The sequence below is a fragment of the Nicotiana tabacum genome, chromosome 2 (assembly GCF_000715075.1).
Source record: "Nicotiana tabacum cultivar K326 chromosome 2, ASM71507v2, whole genome shotgun sequence".
Classification (NCBI taxonomy): domain Eukaryota; kingdom Viridiplantae; phylum Streptophyta; class Magnoliopsida; order Solanales; family Solanaceae; genus Nicotiana; species Nicotiana tabacum.
This window is the reverse complement of record NC_134081.1, coordinates 83538716-83546930: the sequence shown is the minus strand read 5'-3', so window position 1 is coordinate 83546930 and position 8215 is coordinate 83538716.

Below are 8215 nucleotides of genomic sequence, written 5' to 3'. Positions count from 1 at the left end.
CCGAGACACCCACAGCACGGGGAAAATCGGGGTCAGCTTGCGTATGATTTTCGAAATGCTTCAAGCCCAACAAGCAACGATATCTCAGTTGCAGAGCCAAACTCATATGCAAAGCAGGCCAAACTCCAATCCGCTTCTTCGAGAAGTCACCCCTAGAACGGAGCTCGCCATAGTGAAATCAAACGAGCAGGAATCGGGGACCGCTCCTGAAATTGCTAAATTGCTCGAGGAACTCACAAAACGAGTCGAAGCCAACGACAAAAAAGTGGAAACGTATAACGCTAGGGTCGATCAAATCCCGAGGGCTCCGCCAATGATAAAATGGCTCGACTCGAAAAAATTCATACATAAGCCTTTTCCCTCGAGCGCGGCCCCAAAACCAATCCCCAAAAAATTTCGTATGCCTGAAATTCTAAAATATAACGGTACGACCGATCCTAACGAACACGTCACCTCCTACACGTGTGCCATCAAAGGCAACGATTTGGAGGATGATGAGATCGAATCTGTATTGTTGAAAAAGTTCGGAGAGACCCTCGCAAAGGGAGCAATGATCTGGTATCACAACTTACCACCAAATTCCATTGATTCTTTTGCCATGTTAGCAGATTCATTCGTAAAAGCACATACTGGTGCCATAAAGGTAGCAACAAGGAAATCAGACCTTTTCAAAGTAAAACAAAGGGGTAACGAAATGATGAGGGAATTCGTGTCCCGATTTCAAATGGAATGTATGGATTTGCCACTGGTCACAGATGATTGGGCCGTACAAGCTTTCACCCAAGGGTTGAACGGACTAAGTTCGACAGCATCACGTCGGCTGAAACAAAATCTGATCAAGTATCCAGCAATAACTTGGGCAGATGTACATAACCGATATCAATCAAAAATCAGGGTCGAAGATGATCAATTGGAAAGTCTGTATGGACCCGTGCATCAGAACCACACAACCACTAAAAACCAGAGGGAAATCAACAGAGGACAAAGGTCGAACAGAGATGATACCAACCATACGTCACAGATCGGATGAAAAACGGTTCAGCACGTGATACGGTTCGGAACAGCCGCAGGACTGACCGGGGGCAAAATATTCGGGGACTTATGAGCAAGAGCGGCTTTGATAAATACGCCGATCCTATAGAAGTTCCTCGATTATCGGAATATAACTTCAACATTGATATATCCGCCATCGTATCGGCCATCGGACGCATCAAAGACACAAGGTGGCCTCGACCCATGTAGACCGATCCAGCCCAAAGGAATCCCAATCAAATGTGTGAATATCATGGCACGCATGGCCACAAAATGGAAGATTGCAGGCAATTAAGAGAGGAAGTCGCCCGCTTATTTCACAAAGGACACCTTCGGGATTTTTTGAGTGATAGGGCCAAGAACCATTTTAAGGACAATGACTTCGGCAAGCAAAACGAACTAGAAGAACCGCAACACGTCATTCACATGATCATCGGCGGCGTCGATGCCCCTCAGGGACCAATGCTTAAACGCACTAAAACATCGATTGTGAGGGAAAAGCGATCTCGAACTCAAGATTACGCACCCATAGGGACTTTGTCTTTCAATGATGAAGATACAGAGGGAATCATCCAACCCCATAACGATGCACTAGTAATATCCGTACTCATGAATAAAACTAAGATTAAGCGTGTGTTAATTGATCCAGGTAGCTCGGCCAATATCATCAGATCGAGGGTCATAGAACAGCTCGGCCTGCAAGATCAGGTCGTACCCGCAACTCTGGTTCTAAACGGATTCAATATGGCATGTGAAACCACCAAAGGTGAAATTACCCTACCGATAAACGTGGCTGGAACCATCCAGGAAACAAAATTTCACGTGATCGAAGGCGATATGAGATATAACGCCATTTTCGGAAGGTCGTGGATCCACAGCATGAGAGCCGTACCCTCGACCCTACACCAGGTCCTCAAGTTCCCAACATCGAGAGGTGTCAAAATAGTGTACGGAGAACAACCGGCCGCAAAGGAAATGTTCTCCGTCGAAGAAGCAAAATTAATATCCTCGCCTTCGCCAATAAAAGGATCAGGTTCAGAAGGAAACATAATCAAAGAGCAGAACGCCAAATAGCAATCACAGACATCGGCTTCGACCCAACCAGGTAAGCAAAACATTGAAGAAGATGATGATCGATGGGTAACCCGATCCTTCATAATCCCCGATGATTCCGATGCCACCAAATCAACAATCGAGGAACTGGAGCAAATCATACTGATCGAACACTGGCCTGAACGAAAGGTATACCTGGGTACGAGTTTGAGCCCCGAACTCAGGAAGAAACTCATTCAATTTCTTATCGATAACATCGACTGTTTTGCCTGGTCCCATCTAGATATAACAGGGATCCCACCGGACATAACGACGCACCAGCTAAGCTTGGACCCTAGGTTCAGACCGGTGAAGAAAAAAATAAGACCCCAGTCCGAGGAAAAGCAAGCATTCATAAAGGATGATGTAACCTAACTTCTCAAGATAGGGTCCATTCGGGAGGTAAAATACCCCGAATGGTTAGCCAATGTGGTTGTAGTACCTAAAAAAGGGAACAAACTTAGAATGTGTGTGGGAAAAGACTTCATTTGTGACCCCATATGGAACATATTGTTATAATGTAATGCAGGGGCTACTTATCAACGCCTAGTGAATAAATTGTTCGAAGAACAAATAGGTAAATCGATGGAAGTCTATATTGATGACATGCTAGTTAAGTCCCTGCGCGCAGAGGACCATTTGACCCATTTGCAGGAAACGTTCGAGGTTCTGAGGAAATACAAGACGAAGCTCAACCCCGAAAAATGTTCTTTCGGGGTCAGTTCGGGCAAATTCCTCGGCTTCATGGTGTCAAATCGGGGAATCGAGATTAACCCCAACAAAATCAAGGTCGTCGAAGATATTACCATCATGGATAGCGTGAAAGCTATACAAAGGTTAACGGGAAGAATTGCAGCCTTAGGCCGGTTCATTTTGAGATCATCAGATCGAAGTCACAAATTTTTCTCTCTACTCAAAAAGAAGAACGACTTCGCCTGGACACCAGAATGCCAACAAGTGCTACAAGAATTGAAACGATATCTATCAAGCCCACCACTGCTTCACACACCAAAAATCGGCGAAAAACTATACTTGTACTTGGCGGTATCGGAAGTTGCCATAAGCAGTGTCCTAGTTCGAGAAGAGCAAGGTACGCAATTTCCCATTTATTACGTAAGTCGGACCTTAGGAGAAGCGGAAACTAGGTATCCACACTTAGAAAAATTGGCACTTGCGCTAGTAAGCGCCTCTCGAAAGTTAAGGCCGTACTTTCTATGTCACCCCATAAGCGTATTAACCACCTACCCACTCCGTAACATTTTACATAGGCCCGAACTGTCAGGCCGATTGGCCAAATGGGCCATCGAACTCAGTGGGTACGATATCGAATATCAACTCCGTACAGCCGTCAAGTCACAAATTTTAGCAGACTTCATGCCAACCCTCATACCCGAAGTCGAAAAAGAACTCCTTTCGAAATCAGGTATATCGTCAGGGGTATGGATCCTTTTTACGGACGGGGCTTCAAATGTAAAGGGATCCGAGCTAGGCATAGTTTTGAAACCCCCCACGGGTAACATTATTAGGCAAGCTATTAAAACTATCAGGTTAACTAACAACGAGGCCGAGTATGAAGCCATGATTGTAGGTCTCGAACTAGCTAGAAACTTGGGAGCAGAAGTCATTGAGGCGCATTGTGACTCCTTGCTGGTGGTGAATCAAGTAAACAAAATCTTTGAAGTCCGAGAAGGTAGGATGCAAAGGTATTTGGATAAACTGCTCATCACTTTGCACCATTTCAAACAATGGACTCTACGGCATGTTCCACGAGAACAAAATAATGAGGCCGATGCTCTTGCAAATTTGGGATCGTCGGTCTAGGGAGATGATTTGAGCTCGGGGACTGTCGTTCAACTTTCAAGATCGGTAATCGAAGATGGGCATGCTGAGATAAATTCTACTAGCTTAACCTGGGATTGGAGAAACAAGTATATTGAATACTTAAAAAACAAAAAGCTCCCTTCAGACCCTAAAGATTCCAGGACCCTACGGACTAAAGCTGCTCGATTTACGTTGATTGCGGACAGAACACTATATCGAAGAACATTCGATGGACCGATGGCGGTATGCATGGGTTCGGGAGATACCAATTACATCCTCCGGGAAGTACACGAGGTCACTTGTGGCAATCACTCCGGTGCCGACACATTAGTTTGAAAAGTGATCAGAGCGAGATATTATTGGATTGATATGGGCAAAGATGCGGAGGAATTTGTTCATAAATGTGATAAATGTCAAAGGTTTGCACCAATGATCCATCAACCCGGAGAGCAACTTCACTCGGTCTTATCCCCATGGCCATTCATGAAATGGGGAGTAGACATCGTCGGCCCTCTGCCATCGACCCCAGGTAAAGCCAAATTTATTTTATTTGTGGCTGACTATTTTTCTAAATGGGTTGAAGCGCAGGCATTCGAGAAAATAAGAGAGAAAGAAGTTATAGACTTTATTTGGGATCATATCATATGCCGATTTGGGATACCCGCCGAAATAGTATGCGATAATGGGAAGCAATTCGTTGGATGCAAAATCACAAAATTCTTCGAAGATCACAAAATAAGAAGGATATTATCAACGCCATACAACCCCAGTGGGAACGGACATGCCGAATCAATGAACAAGACTATTCTTCAAAACCTGAAGAAGAGATTGAACGACGCTAAGGGAAAATGGAGAGAAATCCTGCCCGAAGTCCTTTGGGCATACCGAACAACGTCAAAATCCAGTACAGGGGTGACCTCATTCTCCTTAGTATATGGTTCTGAAGCATAGATACTAGTCGAAGTCGGTGAACCTAGTCCCAGATTTCGATTCGTGACGGAAGAATCAAATAACTAGGCTATGAACACCAGCCTTGAATTATCGGACGAAGGACGAGAAGCTGCCCTCATCCGATTGGCCGACCAAAAGCAACGAATCGAAAGGTATTATAATCGTAGAACTAAGTTTCGCCATTTCAAGCCCGGGGAATTAGTGTTAAGAAAAGTCACCACCAATACTCGGAATCCAAACGAAGAAAAATTAGGACCAAATTGGGAAGGACCATATCAGGTGCTCGAGAATGTCGGAAAGGGATCATATAGGCTCGACATCATAAATGGCAAATAACTATCAAGCAGCTGGAATGTGTCACACCTAAAATGATACTACTACTAAGGTACGACCTTTCCATATTCATTTAACCGACCCCTGCAAAGTCCGAGCAAAAGCTAAGGTGGATCTTTCGCTTAAAAGCACGTGTTGCACTCTTTTTCCCTTAGACCGGTTTTATCCCAAATGGGTTTTCGGCAAGGTTTTTAATAAGGCAACCATTGATCGTGCTGCACTTTTAACAGTATCCGAGGCCTCTTTCCTATCGACCTCGAATACCGGGGGAGCATCAATCCATCTAATAGTACTCAAATATAACGAGTTCAGATGTAAGAAAGTCATTTCACAACTCAAATACATCGAGTTCAGATGCAAGAAAGTCATTTCACAACAATAGGTTTCCAACAGGAAAAATTGTAAGAGCCAAATGGTCAAAATGAACCATGCTCATATAGATTGGCCCAAACATAAACACGTGCGCAATGACTTGAGATTTATTGAGGAAGCAGAATTAAGATTCACTCAACGTTTATATTGAGCTACGTTTACTCCGAGTTCGAGCAAACACTCACTCGACCATTGTGCCTACATGCCACATTATCTTGAGTTCGAAACATTCACTCGACTATTAAGCCTACGGGCTACCTTTATCTCGAGTTCAAAAAACTCACTCGACCATTGCGCCTTCAGGCCACATTATCTCGAGTTCGAAACATTCACTCGACCATAAAGCCTACGGGCTACGTTTATTCCGAGTTCGAGCAAACACTCACTCGACCATTACGCCTATGGGCTACTTTATCTCGAGTTCAAAACATTCACTCGACTATTAAGCCTACGGGCTACCTTTATCTCGAGTTCGAAACATTCACTCGACTATTAAGCCTACGGGCTACCTTTATCTCGAGTTCGAAAAACTCACCCGACCATTGTGCCTACGGGCCAAATTATCTCGAGTTCGAAACATTCACTCGATCATAAAGCCTACGGGCTACGTTTATTTTGAGTTCGAGAAAAAGCTCACTCGACCATTGCGCCTTCGGGCCACATTATCTCGTGTTTGAAACATTCACTCGACTATTAAGCCTACGGGCTACCTTTATCTCGAGTTCGAAAAACTCACTCGACCATTGTGCCTATGGGCCACATTATCTCGAGTTCAAAACATTCTCGATCATAAAGCCTACGGACTACGTTTATTCTGAGTTCGAGAAAAAGCTCACTCGACCATTGCGCCTTCGAGCCACATTATCTCGATTTTGAAACATTCACTCGACTATTAAGCCTACGGGCTACCTTTATCTCGAGTTCGAAAAACTCACTCGACCATTGCGCCTTCGGGCCACATTATCTCGAGTTCAAAACATTCACTCGACCATAAAGCCTACGGGCTACGTTTATTCCGAGTTCGAGAATACACTCACTCGACCATTGTGCCTACGGGCTACATTATCTCGAGTTCGAAACATTCACTCGACTATTAAGCCTACGAGCTACCTTTATCTCGAGTTCGAAACATTCACTCGACTATTAAGCCTACGGGCTACCTTTATCTCAAGTTCGAAAAACTCACTCGACCATTGTGCCTATGGGCCACATTATCTCGAGTTCGAAACATTCACTCGATCATAAAGCCTACGGGCTACGTTTATTCCGAGTTCGAGCAAAAGCTCACTCGACCATTGCGTCTTCGGGCCACATTATCTCGAGTTCAAAACATTCACTCGACTATTAAGCCTACGGGCTACCTTTATCTCGAGTTCGTAAAACTCACTCGACCATTGTCCCTACGAGCCACATTATCTCGAGTTAGAAACGTTCACTCGACCATAAAGCCTATGAGCTACGTTTATTCCGAGTTCGAGAAAACACTCACTCGACCATTGCGCCTTCGGGCCACATTATCTCGAGTTCAAAACATTCACTCGACTATTAAGCCTACGGGCTACCTTTATTTCGAGTTCGAAATAATCACTCAAATATTAAGCTTACGAGCTATTGTTATTCTGAGCTACTGTCGACCATTACGCCTACGAGCTACGATATTTCAAGTTCGAAACACTCACTCAACGGCTAATAAGCTACCCTTTCACTGAGTTTACATTAACTCAATCATTACATTACACATACGGATTATGTTCCTTCAAAGTTTGAATCATCGATTCAACAAGCAAACCTAGGGGCTACAAATCTGATCGATCAGAGAGACTACGAGGTCAACATTTGATTATATATATATATATATATATATATATATATATATATATATATATATATATATATATATATATATATATATATATATATATATATATATATATATATATATATATATATATATATATATATATATATATATATATATATATATATATATATATATATATATATATATATATATATATATATATATATATATATATATATATATATATATATATATGGTCGAGCTCTTCCCCGTCCTCAGATCCTCCTTTACTACCATCATCATCATCATCATCAGAAGCCAAGGCTTCAGCCTCCGCTTTGAGCTCTTTTGCCTTTTTTACCTCTTCGGTAAGGTCGAAACCTCGAGCATGTATCTCCTCGAGGGTCTCCCTCCGAGACCTACACTTAGCAAGTTCGGCAACCCAATGAGCTCATGCATCGGCGGTCTTCGCCACTTCCCGGGCCTCCATCTGAGCATCCTCAGCATCAGCCCGATATACAGCAATGGACTTATCCGCCAAGACATTCGATGACTCAACCTCCGCCTTAGCCTCAACAAGTCGTGTTTCAAGATCATCGATCATTTTAGCTTGAACCGACCCCTTTTGCTTGACACTTCGAAGTTGAACGTCAGCCGATTATAATTTTGTTAAGATGGTTTCTTTTTCCGCTGCCAGGCGGTCGAGGGTCTCCTTCCACTGATTGCATTCAGCTCGGATTTGATCGATTTCTTCTCGAAGTAACCTGATCTTTTCGATCTTTTCGATCTTTTACTGCAACTGAGACAACGAAG